Here is a 22704-nt window from a genome sequence, read left to right on the forward strand (position 1 = left end):
GTTGCGTCTCTGGGAAAGCACAGATCCCCACTGCTGTTGTGCCTGTAGATAGGGCACCAAGGCACCGTGAAGAGCAGCAACAGCTTTCAGGGCTGGGCCCTTCCTTGTGGGAGAAGGAGCCGGACGTTTGCCTTTTCGGCAAGAGGCTCTGCCGTGGCCGAACGACATGAGATGTTGCGTCTCTGGGAAAGCACAGATCCCCACTGCTGTTGTGCCTGTAGATAGGGGGCCAAGGCACCGTGAAGAGAAGCAACAGCTTTCAGGGCTGGGCCCTTCCTTGTGGGAGAAGGAGCCGGACGTTTGCCTTTTCGGCAAGAGGCTCTGCTGCTGCCAAGCACCATGAGATTTTGCGTCTCTGGGAAAGCACAGATCCCCACTGCTGTTGTGCCTGTAGATAGGGCGCCAAGGCACCGTGAAGAGCAGCAACAGCTTTCAGGGCTGTGTCCTGACTTCTGGGAGAAGGAGCCAGCCTTTTGCCTTTTCGGCAAGAGGCTCTGCCGTGGCCGAGCGCCATGAGATGTTGCGTCTCTGGGAAAGCACAGATCCCCACTGCTGTTGTGCCTGTAGATAGGGCACCAAGGCACCGTGAAGAACAGCAACAGCTTTCAGGGCTGGGCCATTCCTTGTGGGAGAAGGAGCCGGACGTTTTCCTTTTCGGCAAGAGGCTCTTCTGCGGCCAAGCGACATGAGATGTTGCGTCTCTGGGAAAGCACAGATCCCCACTGCTGTTGTGCCTGTCGATAGGGCACCAAGGCACCGTGAAGAGCAGCAACAGCTTTCAGGGCTGGGCCCTTCCTTGTGGGAGAAGGAGCCGGACGTTTGCCTTTTCGGCAAGAGGCTCTGCCGCGGCCGAGCGCCATGAGATGTTGCGTCTCTGGGAAAGCACAGATCCCCACTGCTGTTGTGCCTGTAGATAGGGCGCCAAGGCACCGTGAAGAGCAGCAACACCTTTCAGGGCTGGGCCCTTCCTTGTGGGAGAAGGAGCCGGACGTTTGCCTTTTCGGCAAGAGGCTCTGCCGCGGCCGAGCGCCATGAGATGTTGCGTCTCTGGGAAAGCACAGATCCCCACTGCTGTTGTGCCTGTAGATAGGGCGCCAAGGCACCGTGAAGAGCAGCAACAGCTTTCAGGGCTGGGCCCTTCCTTGTAGGAGAAGGAGCCGGACGTTTGCTTTTCGGCAAGAGGCTCTGCCGCGGCCGAGCGCCATGAGATGTTGCGTCTCTGGGAAAGCACAGATCCCCACTGCTGTTGTGCCTGTAGATAGGGCGCCAAGGCACCGTGAAGAGCAGCAACAGCTTTCAGGGCTGGGCCCTTCCTTGTGGGAGAAGGAGCCGGACGTTTGCCTTTTCGGCAAGAGGCTCTGCCGTGGCCGAACGACATGAGATGTTGCGTCTCTGGGAAAGCACAGATCCCCACTGCTAGTGTGCCTGTAGATAGGGCGCCAAGGGTAGGTGAAGAGCAGCAAGAGCTTTCAGGGCTGGGCCCTTCCAAGTGGGAGAAGGAGCCGGACGTTTGCCTTTTCGGCAAGAGGCTCAGCCGCGGCCGAGCGCCATGAGATGTTGCGTCTCTGGGAAAGCACCGATCCCCACTGCTGTTGTGCCTGTAGATAGGGCACCAAGGCACCGTGAAGAGCAGCAACAGCTTTCAGGGCTGGGCCCTTCCAAGTGGGAGAAGGATCCGGACGTTTGCCTTTTCGGCAAGAGGCTCTGCCGTGGCCGAGCGCCATGAGATGTTGCGTCTCTGGGAAAGCACAGATCCCCACTGCTGTTGTGCCTGTAGATAGGGCACCAAGGCACCGTGAAGAACAGCAACAGCTTTCAGGGCTGGGCCATTCCTTTGGGGAGAAGGAGCCGGACGTTTTCCTTTTCGGCAAGAGGCTCTTCTGCGGCCAAGCGACATGAGATGTTGCGTCTCTGGGAAAGCACAGATCCCCACTGCTGTTGTGCCTGTCGATAGGGCGCCAAGGCACCGTGAAGAGCAGCAACAGCTTTCAGGGCTGGGCCCTTCCAAGTGGGAGAAGGAGCCGGACGTTTGCCTTTTCGCCAAGAGGCTCTGCCGCGGCCGTACGCCATGAGATGTTGCGTCTCTGGGAAAGCACAGATCCCCAGTGCTGTTGTGCCTGTAGATAGGGCGCCAAGGCACCGTGAAGAGCAGCAAGAGCTTTCAGGGCTGGGCCCTTCCTTGTGGGAGAAGGAGCCGGACGTTTGCCTTTTCGGCAAGAGGCTCTGCCGCGGCCGAGCGCCATGAGATGTTGCGTCTCTGGGAAAGCACAGATCCCCACTGCTGTTGTGCCTGTAGATAGGGCGCCAAGGCACCGTGAAGAGCAGCAACAGCTTTCAGGGCTGGGCCCTTCCTTGTAGGAGAAGGAGCCGGACGTTTGCCTTTTCGGCAAGAGGCTCTGCCGCGGCCGACCGACATGAGATGTTGCGTCTCTGGGAAAGCACAGATCCCCACTGCTGTTGTGCCTGTAGATAGGGCGCCAAGGCACCGTGAAGAGCAGCAACACCTTTCAGGGCTGGGCCCTTCCAAGTGGGAGAAGGAGCCGGATGTTTGCCTTTTCGGCAAGAGGCTCAGCCGCGGCCGAACGCCATGAGATGTTGCGTCTCTGGGAAAGCACAGATCCCCACTGCTGTTGTGCCTGTAGATAGGGCGCCAAGGCACCGTGAAGAGCAGCAACAGCTTTCAGGGCTGTGTCCTGACTTCTGGGAGAAGGAGCCAGCCTTTTACCTTTTCGGCAAGAGGCTCTGCCGTGGCCGAGCGCCATGAGATGTTGCGTCTCTGGGAAAGCACAGATCCCCACTGCTGTTGTGCCTGTAGATAGGGCACCAAGGCACCGTGAAGAACAGCAACAGCTTTCAGGGCTGGGCCATTCCTTTGGGGAGAAGGAGCCGGACGTTTGCCTTTTCGGCAAGAGGCTCTTCTGCGGCCGAGCGACATGAGATGTTGCGTCTCTGGGAAAGCACAGATCCCCACTGCTGTTGTGCCTGTCGATAGGGCGCCAAGGCACCGTGAAGAGCAGCAAGAGCTTTCAGGGCTGGGCCCTTCCTTGTGGGAAAAGGAGCCGGACGTTTGCCTTTTCGGCAAGAGGCTCTGCCGCGGCCGAGCGCCATGAGATGTTGCGTCTCTGGGAAAGCACAGATCCCCACTGCTGTTGTGCCTGTAGATAGGGCGCCAAGGCACCGTGAAGAGCAGCAAGAGCTTTCAGGGCTGGGCCCTTCCTTGTGGGAGAAGGAGCCGGACGTTTGCCTTTTCGGCAAGAGGCTCTGCCGCGGCCGAGCGCCATGAGATGTTGCGTCTCTGGGAAAGCACAGATCCCCACTGCTGTTGTGCCTGTAGATAGGGCACCAAGGCACCGTGAAGAGCAAGCAACAGCTTTCAGGGCTGGGCCCTTCCTTGTGGGAGAAGGAGCCGGGACGTTTGCCTTTTCGGCAAGAGGCTCTGCCGTGGCCGAACGACATGAGATGTTGCGTCTCTGGGAAAGCACAGATCCCCACTGCTGTTGTGCCTGTAGATAGGGCACCAAGGCACCGTGAAGAGAAGCAACAGCTTTCAGGGCTGGGCCCTTCCTTGTGGGAGAAGGAGCCGGACGTTTGCCTTTTCGGCAAGAGGCTCTGCCGTGGCCGAACGACATGAGATGTTGCGTCTCTGGGAAAGCACAGATCCCCACTGCTGTTGTGCCTGTAGATAGGGGGCCAAGGCACCGTGAAGAGCAGCAACAGCTTTCAGGGCTGGGCCCTTCCTTGTGGAGAAGGAGCCGGTACGTTTGCCTTTTCGGCAAGAGGCTCTGCCGCGGCCGAGCGCCATGAGATGTTGCGTCTCTGGGAAAGCACAGATCCCACTGCTGTTGTGCCTGTAGATAGGGCGCCAAGGCACCGTGAAGAGCAGCAAGAGCTTTCAGGGCTGTGTCCTGACTTCTGGGAGAAGGAGCCAGCCTTTTGCCTTTTCGGCAAGAGGCTCTGCCGTGGCCGAGCGCCATGAGATGTTGCGTCTCTGGGAAAGCACAGAACCCCACTGCTGTTGTGCCTGTAGATAGGGCGCCAAGGCACCGTGAAGAACAGCAACAGCTTTCAGGGCTGGGCCATTCCTTTGGGGAGAAGGAGCCGGACGTTTGCCTTTTCGGCAAGAGGCTCTTCTGCGGCCAAGCGACATGAGATGTTGCATCTCTGGGAAAGCACAGATCCCCACTGCTGTTGTGCCTGTCGATAGGGCGCCAAGGCACCGTGAAGAGCAGCAACACCTTTCAGGGCTGGGCCCTTCCTTGTGGGAGAAGGAGCCGGACGTTTGCCTTTTCGGCAAAAGGCTCAGCCGCGGCCGAGCGCCATGAGATGTTGCGTCTCTGGGAAAGCACAGATCCCCACTGCTGTTGTGCCTGTAGATAGGGCGCCAAGGCACCTTAAAGAGCAGCAACAGCTTTCAGGGCTGTGTCGTGACTTCTGGGAGAAGGAGCCAGCCTTTTGCCTTTTCGGCAAGAGGCTCTGCCGCGGCCGAGCGCCATGAGATGTTGCGTCTCTGGGAAAGCACAGATCCCCAGTGCTGTTGTGCCTGTAGATTAGGGCGCCAAGGCACCGTGAAGAGCAGCAACAGCTTTCAGGGCTGGGCCCTTCCAAGTGGGAGAAGGAGCCGGACGTTTGCCTTTTCGGCAAGAGGCTCTGCCGCGGCCGAGCGCCATGAGATGTTGCGTCTCTGGGAAAGCACAGATCCCCACTGCTGTTGTGCCTGTAGATAGGGCGCCAAGGCACCGTGAAGAGCAGCAAGAGCTTTCAGGGCTGGCCCTTCCTTGTGGGAGAAGGAGCCGGACGTTTGCCTTTTCGGCAAGAGGCTCTGCCGTGGCCAAACGCCATGAGATGTTGCGTCTCTGGGAAAGCACAGATCCCACTGCTGTTGTGCCTGTAGATAGGGCGCCAAGGCACCGTGAAGAGCAGCAAGAGCTTTCAGGGCTGGGCCCTTCCAAGTGGGAGAAGGAGCCGGACGTTTGCTTTTTCGGGCAAGAGGCTCTGCTGCTGCCAAGCACCATGAGATTTTGCGTCTCTGGGAAAGCACAGATCCCCACTGCTGTTGTGCCTGTCGATAGGGCGCCAAGGCACCGTGAAGAGCAGCAACAGCTTTCAGGGCTGGGCCCTTCCTTGTGGGAGAAGGAGCCGGACGTTTGCCTTTTCGGCAAGAGGCTCTGCCGCGGCCGAGCGCCATGAGATCTTGCGTCTCTGGGAAAGCACAGATCCCCACTGCTGTTGTGCCTGTAGATAGGGCGCCAAGGCACCGTGAAGAGCAGCAACACCTTTCAGGGCTGGGCCGTTCCAAGCGGGAGAAGGAGCCGGACGTTTGCCTTTTCGGCAAGAGGCTCTGCCGCGGCCGAGCGCCATGAGATGTTGCGTCTCTGGGAAAGCACCGATCCCCACTGCTGTTGTGCCTGTAGATAGGGCACCAAGGCACCGTGAAGAGCAGCAAGAGCTTTCAGGGCTGGGCCCTTCCTTGTGGGAGAAGGAGCCGGACGTTTGCCTTTTCGGCAAGAGGCTCTGCCGTGGCCGAACGACATGAGATGTTGCGTCTCTGGGAAAGCACAGATCCCCAGTGCTGTTGTGCCTGTAGATAGGGCGCCAAGGAAGGTGAAGAGCAGCAACAGCTTTCAGGGCTGGCCCCTTCCTTGTGGGAGAAGGAGCCGGACGTTTTGCCTTTTCGGCAAGAGGCTCAGCCGCGGCCGAACGCCATGAGATGTTGCGTCTCTGGGAAAGCACAGATCCCCACTGCTGTTGTGCCTGTCGATAGGGCGCCAAGGCAACGTGAAGAGCAGCAAGACCTTTCAGGGCTGGGCCCTTCCTTGTGGGAGAAGGAGCCGGACGTTTGCCTTTTCGGCAAGAGGCTCTGCCGCGGTCGAGCGCCATGAGATGTTGCGTCTCTGGGAAAGCACAGATCCCCACTGCTGTTGCGCCTGTAGATAGGGCGCCAAGGCACCGTGAAGAGCAGCAAGAGCTTTCAGGGCTGGGCCCTTCCTTGTGGGAGAAGGAGCCGGACGTTTGCCTTTTCGGCAAGAGGCTCTGCCGCGGCCGAGCGCCATGAGATGTTGCGTCTCTGGGAAAGCACAGATCCCCACTGCTGTTGTGCCTGTAGATAGGGCACCAAGGCACCGTGAAGAACAGCAACAGCTTTCAGGGCTGGGCCATTCCTTCTGGGAGAAGGAGCCGGACGTTTTCCTTTTCGGCAAGAGGCTCTTCTGCGGCCAAGCGACATGAGATGTTGCGTCTCTGGGAAAGCACAGATCCCCACTGCTGTTGTGCCTGTCGATAGGGCACCAAGGCACCGTGAAGAGCACCAACAGCTTTCAGGGCTGGGCCCTTCCTTGTGGGAGAAGGAGCCGGACGTTTGCCTTTTCGGCAAGAGGCTCTGCCGCGGCCGAGCGCCATGAGATGTTGCGTCTCTGGGAAAGCACAGATCCCCAGTGCTGTTGTGCCTGTAGATAGGGCGCCAAGGCACCGTGAAGAGCAGCAACAGCTTTCAGGGCTGGGCCCTTCCAAGTGGGAGAAGGAGCCGGACGTTTGCCTTTTCGGCAAGAGGCTCTGCCGCGGCCGAGCGCCATGAGATGTTGCGTCTCTGGGAAAGCACAGATCCCCACTGCTGTTGTGCCTGTAGATAGGGCGCCAAGGCACCGTGAAGAGCAGCAACAGCTTTCAGGGCTGGGCCCTTCCTTGTAGGAGAAGGAGCCGGACGTTTGCCTTTTCGGCAAGAGGCTCTGCCGCGGCCGACCGACATGAGATGTTGCGTCTCTGGGAAAGCACAGATCCCCACTGCTGTTGTGCCTGTAGATAGGGCGCCAAGGCACCGTGAAGAGCAGCAACAGCTTTCAGGGCTGTGTCCTGACTTCTGGGAGAAGGAGCCAGCCTTTTGCCTTTTCGGCAAGAGGCTCTGCCGTGGCCGAGCGCCATGAGATGTTGCGTCTCTGGGAAAGCACAGATCCCCACTGCTGTTGTGCCTGTAGATAGGGCACCAAGGCACCGTGAAGAACAGCAACAGCTTTCAGGGCTGGGCCATTCCTTGTGGGAGAAGGAGCCGGACGTTTTCCTTTTCGGCAAGAGGCTCTTCTGCGGCCAAGCGACATGAGATGTTGCGTCTCTGGGAAAGCACAGATCCCCACTGCTGTTGTGCCTGTAGATAGGGCGCCAAGGCACCGTGAAGAGCAGCAACAGATTTCAGGGCTGGGCCATTCCTTGTGGGAGAAGGAGCCGGACGTTTGCCTTTTCGGCAAGAGGCTCTGCCGTGGCCGAACGACATGAGATGTTGCGTCTCTGGGAAAGCACAGATCCCCACTGCTAGTGTGCCTGTAGATAGGGCGCCAAGGGTAGGTGAAGAGCAGCAACAGCTTTCAGGGCTGGGCCCTTCCTTGTGGGAGAAGGAGCCGGACGTTTGCCTTTTCGGCAAGAGGCTCAGCCGCGGCCGAGCGCCATGAGATGTTGCGTCTCTGGGAAAGCACCGATCCCCACTGCTGTTGTGCCTGTAGATAGGGCACCAAGGCACCGTGAAGAGCAGCAACAGCTTTCAGGGCTGGGCCCTTCCAAGTGGGAGAAGGATCCGGACGTTTGCCTTTTCGGCAAGAGGCTCTGCCGTGGCCGAGCGCCATGAGATGTTGCGTCTCTGGGAAAGCACAGATCCCCACTGCTGTTGTGCCTGTAGATAGGGCACCAAGGCACCGTGAAGAACAGCAACAGCTTTCAGGGCTGGGCCCTTCCAAGTGGGAGAAGGAGCCGGACGTTTGCCTTTTCGGCAAGAGGCTCTTCTGCGGCCAAGCGACATGAGATGTTGCGTCTCTGGGAAAGCACAGATCCCCACTGCTGTTGTGCCTGTCGATAGGGCGCCAAGGCACCGTGAAGAGCAGCAACAGCTTTCAGGGCTGGGCCCTTCCTTGTGGGAGAAGGAGCCCGACGTTTGCCTTTTCGGCAAGAGGCTCTGCCGCGGCCGTACGCCATGAGATGTTGCGTCTCTGGGAAAGCACAGATCCCCACTGCTGTTGTGCCTGTAGATAGGGCGCCAAGGCACCGTGAAGAGCAGCAAGAGCTTTCAGGGCTAGGCCCTTCCTTGTGGGAGAAGGAGCCGGACGTTTGCCTTTTCGGCAAGAGGCTCTGCCGCGGCCGAGCGCCATGAGATGTTGCGTCTCTGGGAAAGCACAGATCCCCACTGCTGTTGTGCCTGTAGATAGGGCGCCAAGGCACCGTGAAGAGCAGCAACAGCTTTCAGGGCTGGGCCCTTCCTTGTAGGAGAAGGAGCCGGACGTTTGCCTTTTCGGCAAGAGGCTCTGCCGCGGCCGACCGACATGAGATGTTGCGTCTCTGGGAAAGCACAGATCCCCACTGCTGTTGTGCCTGTAGATAGGGCGCCAAGGCACCGTGAAGAGCAGCAACACCTTTCAGGGCTGGGCCCTTCCAAGTGGGAGAAGGAGCCGGATGTTTGCCTTTTCGGCAAGAGGCTCAGCCGCGGCCGAACGCCATGAGATGTTGCGTCTCTGGGAAAGCACAGATCCCCACTGCTGTTGTGCCTGTAGATAGGGCGCCAAGGCACCGTGAAGAGCAGCAACAGCTTTCAGGGCTGTGTCCTGACTTCTGGGAGAAGGAGCCAGCCTTTTACCTTTTCGGCAAGAGGCTCTGCCGTGGCCGAGCGCCATGAGATGTTGCGTCTCTGGGAAAGCACAGATCCCCACTGCTGTTGTGCCTGTAGATAGGGCACCAAGGCACCGTGAAGAACAGCAACAGCTTTCAGGGCTGGGCCATTCCTTTGGGGAGAAGGAGCCGGACGTTTGCCTTTTCGGCAAGAGGCTCAGCTGCGGCCAAGCGACATGAGATGTTGCGTCTCTGGGAAAGCACAGATCCCCACTGCTGTTGTGCCTGTCGATAGGGCGCCAAGGCACCGTGAAGAGCAGCAAGAGCTTTCAGGGCTGGGCCCTTCCTTGTGGGAAAAGGAGCCGGACGTTTGCCTTTTCAGCAAGAGGCTCTGCCGCGGCCAAGCGCCATGAGATGTTGCGTCTCTGGGAAAGCACAGATCCCCACTGCTGTTGTGCCTGTAGATAGGGCGCCAAGGGTAGGTGAAGAGCAGCAAGAGCTTTCAGGGCTGGGCCCTTCCTTGTGGGAGAAGGAGCCGGACGTTTGCCTTTTCGGCAAGAGGCTCTGCCGCGGCCGAGCGCCATGAGATGTTGCGTCTCTGGGAAAGCACAGATCCCCACTGCTGTTGTGCCTGTAGATAGGGCACCAAGGCACCGTGAAGAGCAGCAACAGCTTTCAGGGCTGGGCCCTTCCTTGTGGGAGAAGGAGCCGGACGTTTGCCTTTTCGGCAAGAGGCTCTGCCGTGGCCGAACGACATGAGATGTTGCGTCTCTGGGAAAGCACAGATCCCCACTGCTGTTGTGCCTGTAGATAGGGGGCCAAGGCACCGTGAAGAGAAGCAACAGCTTTCAGGGCTGGGCCCTTCCTTGTGGGAGAAGGAGCCGGACGTTTGCCTTTTAGGCAAGAGGCTCTGCTGCTGCCAAGCACCATGAGATTTTGCGTCTCTGGGAAAGCACAGATCCCCACTGCTGTTGTGCCTGTAGATAGGGCGCCAAGGCACCGTGAAGAGCAGCAACAGCTTTCAGGGCTGTGTCCTGACTTCTGGGAGAAGGAGCCAGCCTTTTGCCTTTTCGGCAAGAGGCTCTGCCGTGGCCGAGCGCCATGAGATGTTGCGTCTCTGGGAAAGCACAGATCCCCACTGCTGTTGTGCCTGTAGATAGGGCACCAAGGCACCGTGAAGAACAGCAACAGCTTTCAGGGCTGGGCCATTCCTTGTGGGAGAAGGAGCCGGACGTTTTCCTTTTCGGCAAGAGGCTCTTCTGCGGCCAAGCGACATGAGATGTTGCGTCTCTGGGAAAGCACAGATCCCCACTGCTGTTGTGCCTGTCGATAGGGCACCAAGGCACCGTGAAGAGCAGCAACAGCTTTCAGGGCTGGGCCCTTCCTTGTGGGAGAAGGAGCCGGACGTTTGCCTTTTCGGCAAGAGGCTCTGCCGCGGCCGAGCGCCATGAGATGTTGCGTCTCTGGGAAAGCACAGATCCCCAGTGCTGTTGTGCCTGTAGATAGGGCGCCAAGGCACCGTGAAGAGCAGCAACAGCTTTCAGGGCTGGGCCCTTCCTTGTGGGAGAAGGAGCCGGACGTTTGCCTTTTCGGCAAGAGGCTCTGCCGCGGCCGAGCGCCATGAGATGTTGCGTCTCTGGGAAAGCACAGATCCCCACTGCTGTTGCGCCTGTAGATAGGGCGCCAAGGCACCGTGAAGAGCAGCAAGAGCTTTCAGGGCTGGGCCCTTCCTTGTGGGAGAAGGAGCCGGACGTTTGCCTTTTCGGCAAGAGGCTCTGCCGCGGCCGAGCGCCATGAGATGTTGCGTCTCTGGGAAAGCACAGATCCCCACTGCTGTTGTGCCTGTAGATAGGGCACCAAGGCACCGTGAAGAACAGCAACAGCTTTCAGGGCTGGGCCATTCCTTCTGGGAGAAGGAGCCGGACGTTTTCCTTTTCGGCAAGAGGCTCTTCTGCGGCCAAGCGACATGAGATGTTGCGTCTCTGGGAAAGCACAGATCCCCACTGCTGTTGTGCCTGTCGATAGGGCACCAAGGCACCGTGAAGAGCACCAACAGCTTTCAGGGCTGGGCCCTTCCTTGTGGGAGAAGGAGCCGGACGTTTGCCTTTTCGGCAAGAGGCTCTGCCGCGGCCGAGCGCCATGAGATGTTGCGTCTCTGGGAAAGCACAGATCCCCACTGCTGTTGTGCCTGTAGATAGGGCGCCAAGGCACCGTGAAGAGCAGCAACAGCTTTCAGGGCTGGGCCCTTCCTTGTAGGAGAAGGAGCCGGACGTTTGCCTTTTCGGCAAGAGGCTCTGCCGCGGCCGACCGACATGAGATGTTGCGTCTCTGGGAAAGCACAGATCCCCACTGCTGTTGTGCCTGTAGATAGGGCGCCAAGGCACCGTGAAGAGCAGCAACAGCTTTCAGGGCTGTGTCCTGACTTCTGGGAGAAGGAGCCAGCCTTTTGCCTTTTCGGCAAGAGGCTCTGCCGTGGCCGAGCGCCATGAGATGTTGCGTCTCTGGGAAAGCACAGATCCCCACTGCTGTTGTGCCTGTAGATAGGGCACCAAGGCACCGTGAAGAACAGCAACAGCTTTCAGGGCTGGGCCATTCCTTGTGGGAGAAGGAGCCGGACGTTTTCCTTTTCGGCAAGAGGCTCTTCTGCGGCCAAGCGACATGAGATGTTGCGTCTCTGGGAAAGCACAGATCCCCACTGCTGTTGTGCCTGTAGATAGGGCGCCAAGGCACCGTGAAGAGCAGCAACAGATTTCAGGGCTGGGCCATTCCTTGTGGGAGAAGGAGCCGGACGTTTGCCTTTTCGGCAAGAGGCTCTGCCGTGGCCGAACGACATGAGATGTTGCGTCTCTGGGAAAGCACAGATCCCCACTGCTAGTGTGCCTGTAGATAGGGCGCCAAGGGTAGGTGAAGAGCAGCAACAGCTTTCAGGGCTGGGCCCTTCCTTGTGGGAGAAGGAGCCGGACGTTTGCCTTTTCGGCAAGAGGCTCAGCCGCGGCCGAGCGCCATGAGATGTTGCGTCTCTGGGAAAGCACCGATCCCCACTGCTGTTGTGCCTGTAGATAGGGCACCAAGGCACCGTGAAGAGCAGCAACAGCTTTCAGGGCTGGGCCCTTCCAAGTGGGAGAAGGATCCGGACGTTTGCCTTTTCGGCAAGAGGCTCTGCCGTGGCCGAGCGCCATGAGATGTTGCGTCTCTGGGAAAGCACAGATCCCCACTGCTGTTGTGCCTGTAGATAGGGCACCAAGGCACCGTGAAGAACAGCAACAGCTTTCAGGGCTGGGCCCTTCCAAGTGGGAGAAGGAGCCGGACGTTTGCCTTTTCGGCAAGAGGCTCTTCTGCGGCCAAGCGACATGAGATGTTGCGTCTCTGGGAAAGCACAGATCCCCACTGCTGTTGTGCCTGTCGATAGGGCGCCAAGGCACCGTGAAGAGCAGCAACAGCTTTCAGGGCTGGGCCCTTCCTTGTGGGAGAAGGAGCCCGACGTTTGCCTTTTCGGCAAGAGGCTCTGCCGCGGCCGTACGCCATGAGATGTTGCGTCTCTGTGAAAGCACAGATCCCCACTGCTGTTGTGCCTGTAGATAGGGCGCCAAGGCACCGTGAAGAGCAGCAAGAGCTTTCAGGGCTAGGCCCTTCCTTGTGGGAGAAGGAGCCGGACGTTTGCCTTTTCGGCAAGAGGCTCTGCCGCGGCCGAGCGCCATGAGATGTTGCGTCTCTGGGAAAGCACAGATCCCCACTGCTGTTGTGCCTGTAGATAGGGCACCAAGGCACCGTGAAGAGCAGCAACAGCTTTCAGGGCTGGGCCCTTCCTTGTAGGAGAAGGAGCCGGACGTTTGCCTTTTCGGCAAGAGGCTCTGCCGCGGCCGACCGACATGAGATGTTGCGTCTCTGGGAAAGCACAGATCCCCACTGCTGTTGTGCCTGTAGATAGGGCGCCAAGGCACCGTGAAGAGCAGCAACACCTTTCAGGGCTGGGCCCTTCCAAGTGGGAGAAGGAGCCGGATGTTTGCCTTTTCGGCAAGAGGCTCAGCCGCGGCCGAACGCCATGAGATGTTGCGTCTCTGGGAAAGCACAGATCCCCACTGCTGTTGTGCCTGTAGATAGGGCGCCAAGGCACCGTGAAGAGCAGCAACAGCTTTCAGGGCTGTGTCCTGACTTCTGGGAGAAGGAGCCAGCCTTTTACCTTTTCGGCAAGAGGCTCTGCCGTGGCCGAGCGCCATGAGATGTTGCGTCTCTGGGAAAGCACAGATCCCCACTGCTGTTGTGCCTGTAGATAGGGCACCAAGGCACCGTGAAGAACAGCAACAGCTTTCAGGGCTGGGCCATTCCTTTGGGGAGAAGGAGCCGGACGTTTGCCTTTTCGGCAAGAGGCTCAGCTGCGGCCAAGCGACATGAGATGTTGCGTCTCTGGGAAAGCACAGATCCCCACTGCTGTTGTGCCTGTCGATAGGGCGCCAAGGCACCGTGAAGAGCAGCAAGAGCTTTCAGGGCTGGGCCATTCCTTGTGGGAAAAGGAGCCGGACGTTTGCCTTTTCAGCAAGAGGCTCTGCCGCGGCCAAGCGCCATGAGATGTTGCGTCTCTGGGAAAGCACAGATCCCCACTGCTGTTGTGCCTGTAGATACGGCGCCAAGGGTAGGTGAAGAGCAGCAAGAGCTTTCAGGGCTGGGCCCTTCCTTGTGGGAGAAGGAGCCGGACGTTTGCCTTTTCGGCAAGAGGCTCTGCCGCGGCCGAGCGCCATGAGATGTTGCGTCTCTGGGAAAGCACAGATCCCCACTGCTGTTGTGCCTGTAGATAGGGCACCAAGGCACCGTGAAGAGCAGCAACAGCTTTCAGGGCTGGGCCCTTCCTTGTGGGAGAAGGAGCCGGACGTTTGCCTTTTCGGCAAGAGGCTCTGCCGTGGCCGAACGACATGAGATGTTGCGTCTCTGGGAAAGCACAGATCCCCACTGCTGTTGTGCCTGTAGATAGGGGGCCAAGGCACTGTGAAGAGAAGCAACAGCTTTCAGGGCTGGGCCCTTCCTTGTGGGAGAAGGAGCCGGACGTTTGCCTTTTCGGCAAGAGGCTCTGCTGCTGCCAAGCACCATGAGATTTTGCGTCTCTGGGAAAGCACAGATCCCCACTGCTGTTGTGCCTGTAGATAGGGCGCCAAGGCACCGTGAAGAGCAGCAACAGCTTTCAGGGCTGTGTCCTGACTTCTGGGAGAAGGAGCCAGCCTTTTGCCTTTTCGGCAAGAGGCTCTGCCGTGGCCGAGCGCCATGAGATGTTGCGTCTCTGGGAAAGCACAGATCCCCACTGCTGTTGTGCCTGTAGATAGGGCACCAAGGCACCGTGAAGAACAGCAACAGCTTTCAGGGCTGGGCCATTCCTTGTGGGAGAAGGAGCCGGACGTTTTCCTTTTCGGCAAGAGGCTCTTCTGCGGCCAAGCGACATGAGATGTTGCGTCTCTGGGAAAGCACAGATCCCCACTGCTGTTGTGCCTGTCGATAGGGCACCAAGGCACCGTGAAGAGCAGCAACAGCTTTCAGGGCTGGGCCCTTCCTTGTGGGAGAAGGAGCCGGACGTTTGCCTTTTCGGCAAGAGGCTCTGCCGCGGCCGAGCGCCATGAGATGTTGCGTCTCTGGGAAAGCACAGATCCCCAGTGCTGTTGTGCCTGTAGATAGGGCGCCAAGGCACCGTGAAGAGCAGCAACAGCTTTCAGGGCTGGGCCCTTCCAAGTGGGAGAAGGAGCCGGACGTTTGCCTTTTCGGCAAGAGGCTCTGCCGCGGCCGAGCGCCATGAGATGTTGCGTCTCTGGGAAAGCACAGATCCCCACTGCTGTTGTGCCTGTAGATAGGGCGCCAAGGCACCGTGAAGAGCAGCAACAGCTTTCAGGGCTGGGCCCTTCCTTGTAGGAGAAGGAGCCGGACGTTTGCCTTTTCGGCAAGAGGCTCTGCCGCGGCCGAGCGCCATGAGATGTTGCGTCTCTGGGAAAGCACAGATCCCCAGTGCTGTTGTGCCTGTAGATAGGGCGCCAAGGCACCGTGAAGAGCAGCAACAGCTTTCAGGGCTGGGCCCTTCCAAGTGGGAGAAGGAGCCGGACGTTTGCCTTTTCGGCAAGAGGCTCTGCCGTGGCCGAACGACATGAGATGTTGCGTCTCTGGGAAAGCACAGATCCCCACTGCTAGTGTGCCTGTAGATAGGGCGCCAAGGGTAGGTGAAGAGCAGCAAGAGCTTTCAGGGCTGGGCCCTTCCAAGTGGGAGAAGGAGCCGGACGTTTGCCTTTTCGGCAAGAGGCTCAGCCGCGGCCGAGCGCCATGAGATGTTGCGTCTCTGGGAAAGCACCGATCCCCACTGCTGTTGTGCCTGTAGATAGGGCACCAAGGCACCGTGAAGAGCAGCAACACCTTTCAGGGCTGGGCCCTTCCAAGTGGGAGAAGGATCCGGACGTTTGCCTTTTCGGCAAGAGGCTCTGCCGTGGCCGAGCGCCATGAGATGTTGCGTCTCTGGGAAAGCACAGATCCCCACTGCTGTTGTGCCTGTAGATAGGGCACCAAGGCACCGTGAAGAACAGCAACAGCTTTCAGGGCTGGGCCATTCCTTTGGGGAGAAGGAGCCGGACGTTTGCCTTTTCGGCAAGAGGCTCTTCTGCGGCCAAGCGACATGAGATGTTGCGTCTCTGGGAAAGCACAGATCCCCACTGCTGTTGTGCCTGTCGATAGGGCGCCAAGGCACCGTGAAGAGCAGCAACAGCTTTCAGGGCTGGGCCCTTCCAAGTGGGAGAAGGAGCCGGACGTTTGCCTTTTCGGCAAGAGGCTCTGCCGTGGCCGAGCGCCATGAGATGTTGCGTCTCTGGGAAAGCACAGATCCCCAGTGCTGTTGTGCCTGTAGATAGGGCGCCAAGGCACCGTGAAGAGCAGCAACAGCTTTCAGGGCTGGGCCCTTCCTTGTGGGAGAAGGAGCCGGACGTTTGCCTTTTCGGCAAGAGGCTCTGCCGCGGCCGAGCGCCATGAGATGTTGCGTCTCTGGGAAAGCACAGATCCCCACTGCTGTTGTGCCTGTAGATAGGGCGCCAAGGCACCGTGAAGAGCAGCAACAGCTTTCAGGGCTGGGCCCTTCCTTGTAGGAGAAGGAGCCGGACGTTTGCCTTTTCGGCAAGAGGCTCTGCCGCGGCCGAGCGCCATGAGATGTTGCGTCTCTGGGAAAGCACAGATCCCCACTGCTGTTGTGCCTGTAGATAGGGCGCCAAGGCACCGTGAAGAGCAGCAACACCTTTCAGGGCTGGGCCCTTCCAAGTGGGAGAAGGAGCCGGATGTTTGCCTTTTCGGCAAGAGGCTCAGCCGCGGCCGAACGCCATGAGATGTTGCGTCTCTGGGAAAGCACAGATCCCCACTGCTGTTGTGCCTGTAGATAGGGCGCCAAGGCACCGTGAAGAGCAGCAACAGCTTTCAGGGCTGTGTCCTGACTTCTGGGAGAAGGAGCCAGCCTTTTACCTTTTCGGCAAGAGGCTCTGCCGTGGCCGAGCGCCATGAGATGTTGCGTCTCTGGGAAAGCACAGATCCCCACTGCTGTTGTGCCTGTAGATAGGGCACCAAGGCACCGTGAAGAGCAGCAACAGCTTTCAGGGCTGGGCCATTCCTTTGGGGAGAAGGAGCCGGACGTTTGCCTTTTCGGCAAGAGGCTCTGCCGTGGCCGAACGACATGAGATGTTGCGTCTCTGGGAAAGCACAGATCCCCACTGCTGTTGTGCCTGTAGATAGGGCACCAAGGCACCGTGAAGAGAAGCAACAGCTTTCAGGGCTGGGCCCTTCCTTGTGGGAGAAGGAGCCGGACGTTTGCCTTTTCGGCAAGAGGCTCTGCCGTGGCCGAACGACATGAGATGTTGCGTCTCTGGGAAAGCACAGATCCCCACTGCTGTTGTGCCTGTAGATAGGGGGCCAAGGCACCGTGAAGAGCAGCAACAGCTTTCAGGGCTGGGCCCTTCCTTGTGGGAGAAGGAGCCGGACGTTTGCCTTTTCGGCAAGAGGCTCTGCCGCGGCCGAGCGCCATGAGATGTTGCGTCTCTGGGAAAGCACAGATCCCCACTGCTGTTGTGCCTGTAGATAGGGCGCCAAGGCACCGTGAAGAGCAGCAAGAGCTTTCAGGGCTGTGTCCTGACTTCTGGGAGAAGGAACCAGCCTTTTGCCTTTTCGGCAAGAGGCTCTGCCGTGGCCGAGCGCCATGAGATGTTGCGTCTCTGGGAAAGCACAGAACCCCACTGCTGTTGTGCCTGTAGATAGGGCGCCAAGGCACCGTGAAGAACAGCAACAGCTTTCAGGGCTGGGCCATTCCTTTGGGGAGAAGGAGCCGGACGTTTGCCTTTTCGGCAAGAGGCTCAGCTGCGGCCAAGCGACATGAGATGTTGCGTCTCTGGGAAAGCACAGATCCCCACTGCTGTTGTGCCTGTCGATAGGGCGCCAAGGCACCGTGAAGAGCAGCAAGAGCTTTCAGGGCTGGGCCCTTCCTTGTGGGAGAAGGAGCCGGACGTTTGCCTTTTCAGCAAGAGGCTCTGCCGCGGCCAAGCGCCATGAGATGTTGCGTCTCTGGGAAAGCACAGATCCCCACTGCTGTTGTGCCTGTAGATAGGGCGCCAAGGGTAGGTGAAGAGCAGCAAGAGCTTTCAGGGCTGGGCCCTTCCTTGTGGGAGAAGGAGCCGGACGTTTGCCTTTTCGGCAAGAGGCTCTGCCGCGGCCGAGCGCCATGAGATGTTGCGTCTCTGGGAAAGCACAGATCCCCACTGCTGTTGTGCCTGTAGATAGGGCACCAAGGCACCGTGAAGAGCAGCAACAGCTTTCAGGGCTGGGCCCTTCCTTGTGGGAGAAGGAGCCGGACGTTTGCCTTTTCGGCAAGAGGCTCTGCCGTGGCCGAACGACATGAGATGTTGCGTCTCTGGGAAAGCACAGATCCCCACTGCTGTTGTGCCTGTAGATAGGGGGCCAAGGCACCGTGAAGAGAAGCAACAGCTTTCAGGGCTGGGCCCTTCCTTGTGGGAGAAGGAGCCGGACGTTTGCCTTTTCGGCAAGAGGCTCTGCTGCTGCCAAGCACCATGAGATTTTGCGTCTCTGGGAAAGCACAGATCCCCACTGCTGTTGTGCCTGTAAATAGGGCGCCAAGGCACCGTGAAGAGCAGCAACAGCTTTCAGGGCTGTGTCCTGACTTCTGGGAGAAGGAGCCAGCCTTTTGCCTTTTCGGCAAGAGGCTCTGCCGTGGCCGAGCGCCATGAGATGTTGCGTCTCTGGGAAAGCACAGATCCCCACTGCTGTTGTGCCTGTAGATAGGGCACCAAGGCACCGTGAAGAACAGCAACAGCTTTCAGGGCTGGGCCATTCCTTGTGGGAGAAGGAGCCGGACGTTTTCCTTTTCGGCAAGAGGCTCTTCTGCGGCCAAGCGACATGAGATGTTGCGTCTCTGGGAAAGCACAGATCCCCACTGCTGTTGTGCCTGTCGATAGGGCACCAAGGCACCGTGAAGAGCAGCAACAGCTTTCAGGGCTGGGCCCTTCCTTGTGGGAGAAGGAGCCGGACGTTTGCCTTTTCGGCAAGAGGCTCTGCCGCGGCCGAGCGCCATGAGATGTTGCGTCTCTGGGAAAGCACAGATCCCCACTGCTGTTGTGCCTGTAGATAGGGCGCCAAGGCACCGTGAAGAGCAGCAACAGCTTTCAGGGCTGGGCCCTTCCTTGTGGGAGAAGGAGCCGGACGTTTGCCTTTTCGGCAAGAGGCTCTGCCGCGGCCGAGCGCCATGAGATGTTGCGTCTCTGGGAAAGCACAGATCCCCACTGCTGTTGTGCCTGTAGATAGGGCGCCAAGGCACCGTGAAGAGCAGCAACAGCTTTCAGGGCTGGGCCCTTCCTTGTAGGAGAAGGAGCCGGACGTTTGCTTTTCGGCAAGAGGCTCTGCCGCGGCCGAGCGCCATGAGATGTTGCGTCTCTGGGAAAGCACAGATCCCCACTGCTGTTGTGCCTGTAGATAGGGCGCCAAGGCACCGTGAAGAGCAGCAACAGCTTTCAGGGCTGGGCCCTTCCTTGTGGGAGAAGGAGCCGGACGTTTGCCTTTTCGGCAAGAGGCTCTGCCGTGGCCGAACGACATGAGATGTTGCGTCTCTGGGAAAGCACAGATCCCCAGTGCTGTTGTGCCTGTAGATAGGGCGCCAAGGCACCGTGAAGAGCAGCAACAGCTTTCAGGGCTGGGCCCTTCCAAGTGGGAGAAGGAGCCGGACGTTTGCCTTTTCGGCAAGAGGCTCTGCCGTGGCCGAGCGCCATGAGATGTTGCGTCTCTGGGAAAGCACAGATCCCCACTGCTGTTGTGCCTGTAGATAGGGCACCAAGGCACCGTGAAGAACAGCAACAGCTTTCAGGGCTGGGCCATTCCTTTGGGGAGAAGGAGCCGGACGTTTGCCTTTTCGGCAAGAGGCTCTTCTGCGGCCAAGCGACATGAGATGTTGCGTCTCTGGGAAAGCACAGATCCCCACTGCTGTTGTGCCTGTCGATAGGGCGCCAAGGCACCGTGAAGAGCAGCAACAGCTTTCAGGGCTGGGCCCTTCCAAGTGGGAGAAGGAGCCGGACGTTTGCCTTTTCGCCAAGAGGCTCTGCCGCGGCCGTACGCCATGAGATGTTGCGTCTCTGGGAAAGCACAGATCCCCAGTGCTGTTGTGCCTGTAGATAGGGCGCCAAGGCACCGTGAAGAGCAGCAACAGCTTTCAGGGCTGGGCCCTTCCTTGTGGGAGAAGGAGCCGGACGTTTGCCTTTTCGGCAAGAGGCTCTGCCGTGGCCGAGCGCCATGAGATGTTGCGTCTCTGGGAAAGCACAGATCCCCACTGCTGTTGTGCCTGTAGATAGGGCGCCAAGGCACCGTGAAGAGCAGCAACAGCTTTCAGGGCTGGGCCCTTCCTTGTAGGAGAAGGAGCCGGACGTTTGCCTTTTCGGCAAGAGGCTCTGCCGCGGCCGACCGACATGAGATGTTGCGTCTCTGGGAAAGCACAGATCCCCACTGCTGTTGTGCCTGTAGATAGGGCGCCAAGGCACCGTGAAGAGCAGCAACACCTTTCAGGGCTGGGCCCTTCCAAGTGGGAGAAGGAGCCGGATGTTTGCCTTTTCGGCAAGAGGCTCAGCCGCGGCCGAACGCCATGAGATGTTGCGTCTCTGGGAAAGCACAGATCCCCACTGCTGTTGTGCCTGTAGATAGGGCGCCAAGGCACCGTGAAGAGCAGCAACAGCTTTCAGGGCTGTGTCCTGACTTCTGGGAGAAGGAGCCAGCCTTTTACCTTTTCGGCAAGAGGCTCTGCCGTGGCCGAGCGCCATGAGATGTTGCGTCTCTGGGAAAGCACAGATCCCCACTGCTGTTGTGCCTGTAGATAGGGCACCAAGGCACCGTGAAGAACAGCAACAGCTTTCAGGGCTGGGCCATTCCTTTGGGGAGAAGGAGCCGGACGTTTGCCTTTTCGGCAAGAGGCTCTTCTGCGGCCGAGCGACATGAGATGTTGCGTCTCTGGGAAAGCACAGATCCCCACTGCTGTTGTGCCTGTCGATAGGGCGCCAAGGCACCGTGAAGAGCAGCAAGAGCTTTCAGGGCTGGGCCCTTCCTTGTGGGAAAAGGAGCCGGACGTTTGCCTTTTCGGCAAGAGGCTCTGCCGCGGCCGAGCGCCATGAGATGTTGCGTCTCTGGGAAAGCACAGATCCCCACTGCTGTTGTGCCTGTAGATAGGGCGCCAAGGCACCGTGAAGAGCAGCAAGAGCTTTCAGGGCTGGGCCCTTCCTTGTGGGAGAAGGAGCCGGACGTTTGCCTTTTCGGCAAGAGGCTCTGCCGCGGCCGAGCGCCATGAGATGTTGCGTCTCTGGGAAAGCACAGATCCCCACTGCTGTTGTGCCTGTAGATAGGGCACCAAGGCACCGTGAAGAGCAGCAACAGCTTTCAGGGCTGGGCCCTTCCTTGTGGGAGAAGGAGCCGGACGTTTGCCTTTTCGGCAAGAGGCTCTGCCGTGGCCGAACGACATGAGATGTTGCGTCTCTGGGAAAGCACAGATCCCCACTGCTGTTGTGCCTGTAGATAGGGCGCCAAGGCACCGTGAAGAGAAGCAACAGCTTTCAGGGCTGGGCCCTTCCTTGTGGGAGAAGGAGCCGGACGTTTGCCTTTTCGGCAATAGGCTCTGCCGTGGCCGAACGACATGAGATGTTGCGTCTCTGGGAAAGCACAGATCCCCACTGCTGTTGTGCCTGTAGATAGGGGGCCAAGGCACCGTGAAGAGCAGCAACAGCTTTCAGGGCTGGGCCCTTCCTTGTGGGAGAAGGAGCCGGACGTTTGCCTTTTCGGCAAGAGGCTCTGCCGCGGCCGAGCGCCATGAGATGTTGCGTCTCTGGGAAAGCACAGATCCCCACTGCTGTTGTGCCTGTAGATAGGGCGCCAAGGCACCTTAAAGAGCAGCAACAGCTTTCAGGGCTGTGTCCTGACTTCTGGGAGAAGGAGCCAGCCTTTTGCCTTTTCGGCAAGAGGCTCTGCCGCGGCCGAGCGCCATGAGATGTTGCGTCTCTGGGAAAGCACAGATCCCCAGTGCTGTTGTGCCTGTAGATAGGGCGCCAAGGCACCGTGAAGAGCAGCAACAGCTTTCAGGGCTGGGCCCTTCCTTGTGGGAGAAGGAGCCGGACGTTTGCCTTTTCGGCAAGAGGCTCTGCCGCGGCCGAGCGCCATGAGATGTTGCGTCTCTGGGAAAGCACAGATCCCCACTGCTGTTGTGCCTGTAGATAGGGCGCCAAGGCACCGTGAAGAGCAGCAAGAGCTTTCAGGGCTGGGCCCTTCCTTGTGGGAGAAGGAGCTGGACGTTTGCCTTTTCGGCAAGAGGCTCTGCCGTGGCCAAACGCCATGAGATGTTGCGTCTCTGGGAAAGCACAGATCCCCACTGCTGTTGTGCCTGTAGATAGGGCGCCAAGGCACCGTGAAGAGCAGCAAGAGCTTTCAGGGCTGGGCCCTTCCTTGTGGGAGAAGGAGCCGGACGTTTGCCTTTTCGGCAAGAGGCTCTGCTGCTGCCAAGCACCATGAGATTTTGCGTCTCTGGGAAAGCACAGATCCCCACTGCTGTTGTGCCTGTCGATAGGGCGCCAAGGCACCGTGAAGAGCAGCAAGAGCTTTCAGGGCTGGGCCCTTCCTTGTGGGAGAAGGAGCCGGACGTTTGCCTTTTCGGCAAGAGGCTCTGCCGCGGCCGAGCGCCATGAGATGTTGCGTCTCTGGGAAAGCACAGATCCCCACTGCTGTTGTGCCTGTAGATAGGGCGCCAAGGCACCGTGAAGAGCAGCAACACCTTTCAGGGCTGGGCCCTTCCAAGCGGGAGAAGGAGCCGGACGTTTGCCTTTTCGGCAAGAGGCTCTGCCGCGGCCGAGCGCCATGAGATGTTGCGTCTCTGGGAAAGCACCGATCCCCACTGCTGTTGTGCCTGTAGATAGGGCACCAAGGCACCGTGAAGAGCAGCAAGAGCTTTCAGGGCTGGGCCCTTCCTTGTGGGAGAAGGAGCCGGACGTTTGCCTTTTCGGCAAGAGGCTCTGCCGTGGCCGAACGACATGAGATGTTGCGTCTCTGGGAAAGCACAGATCCCCAGTGCTGTTGTGCCTGTAGATAGGGCGCCAAGGGAAGGTGAAGAGCAGCAACAGCTTTCAGGGCTGGCCCCTTCCTTGTGGGAGAAGGAGCCGGACGTTTGCCTTTTCGGCAAGAGGCTCAGCCGCGGCCGAACGCCATGAGATGTTGCGTCTCTGGGAAAGCACAGATCCCCACTGCTGTTGTGCCTGTCGATAGGGCGCCAAGGCACCGTGAAGAGCAGCAAGACCTTTCAGGGCTGGGCCCTTCCTTGTGGGAGAAGGAGCCGGACGTTTGCCTTTTCGGCAAGAGGCTCTGCCGCGGCCGAGCGCCATGAGATGTTGCGTCTCTGGGAAAGCACAGATCCCCACTGCTGTTGCGCCTGTAGATAGGGCGCCAAGGCACCGTGAAGAGCAGCAAGAGCTTTCAGGGCTGGGCCCTTCCTTGTGGGAGAAGGAGCCGGACGTTTGCCTTTTCGGCAAGAGGCTCTGCCGCGGCCGAGCGCCATGAGATGTTGCGTCTCTGGGAAAGCACAGATCCCCACTGCTGTTGTGC

This window comes from Harpia harpyja, chromosome 18, assembly GCF_026419915.1.
Source record: "Harpia harpyja isolate bHarHar1 chromosome 18, bHarHar1 primary haplotype, whole genome shotgun sequence".
Taxonomy (NCBI): Eukaryota; Metazoa; Chordata; class Aves; order Accipitriformes; family Accipitridae; genus Harpia; species Harpia harpyja.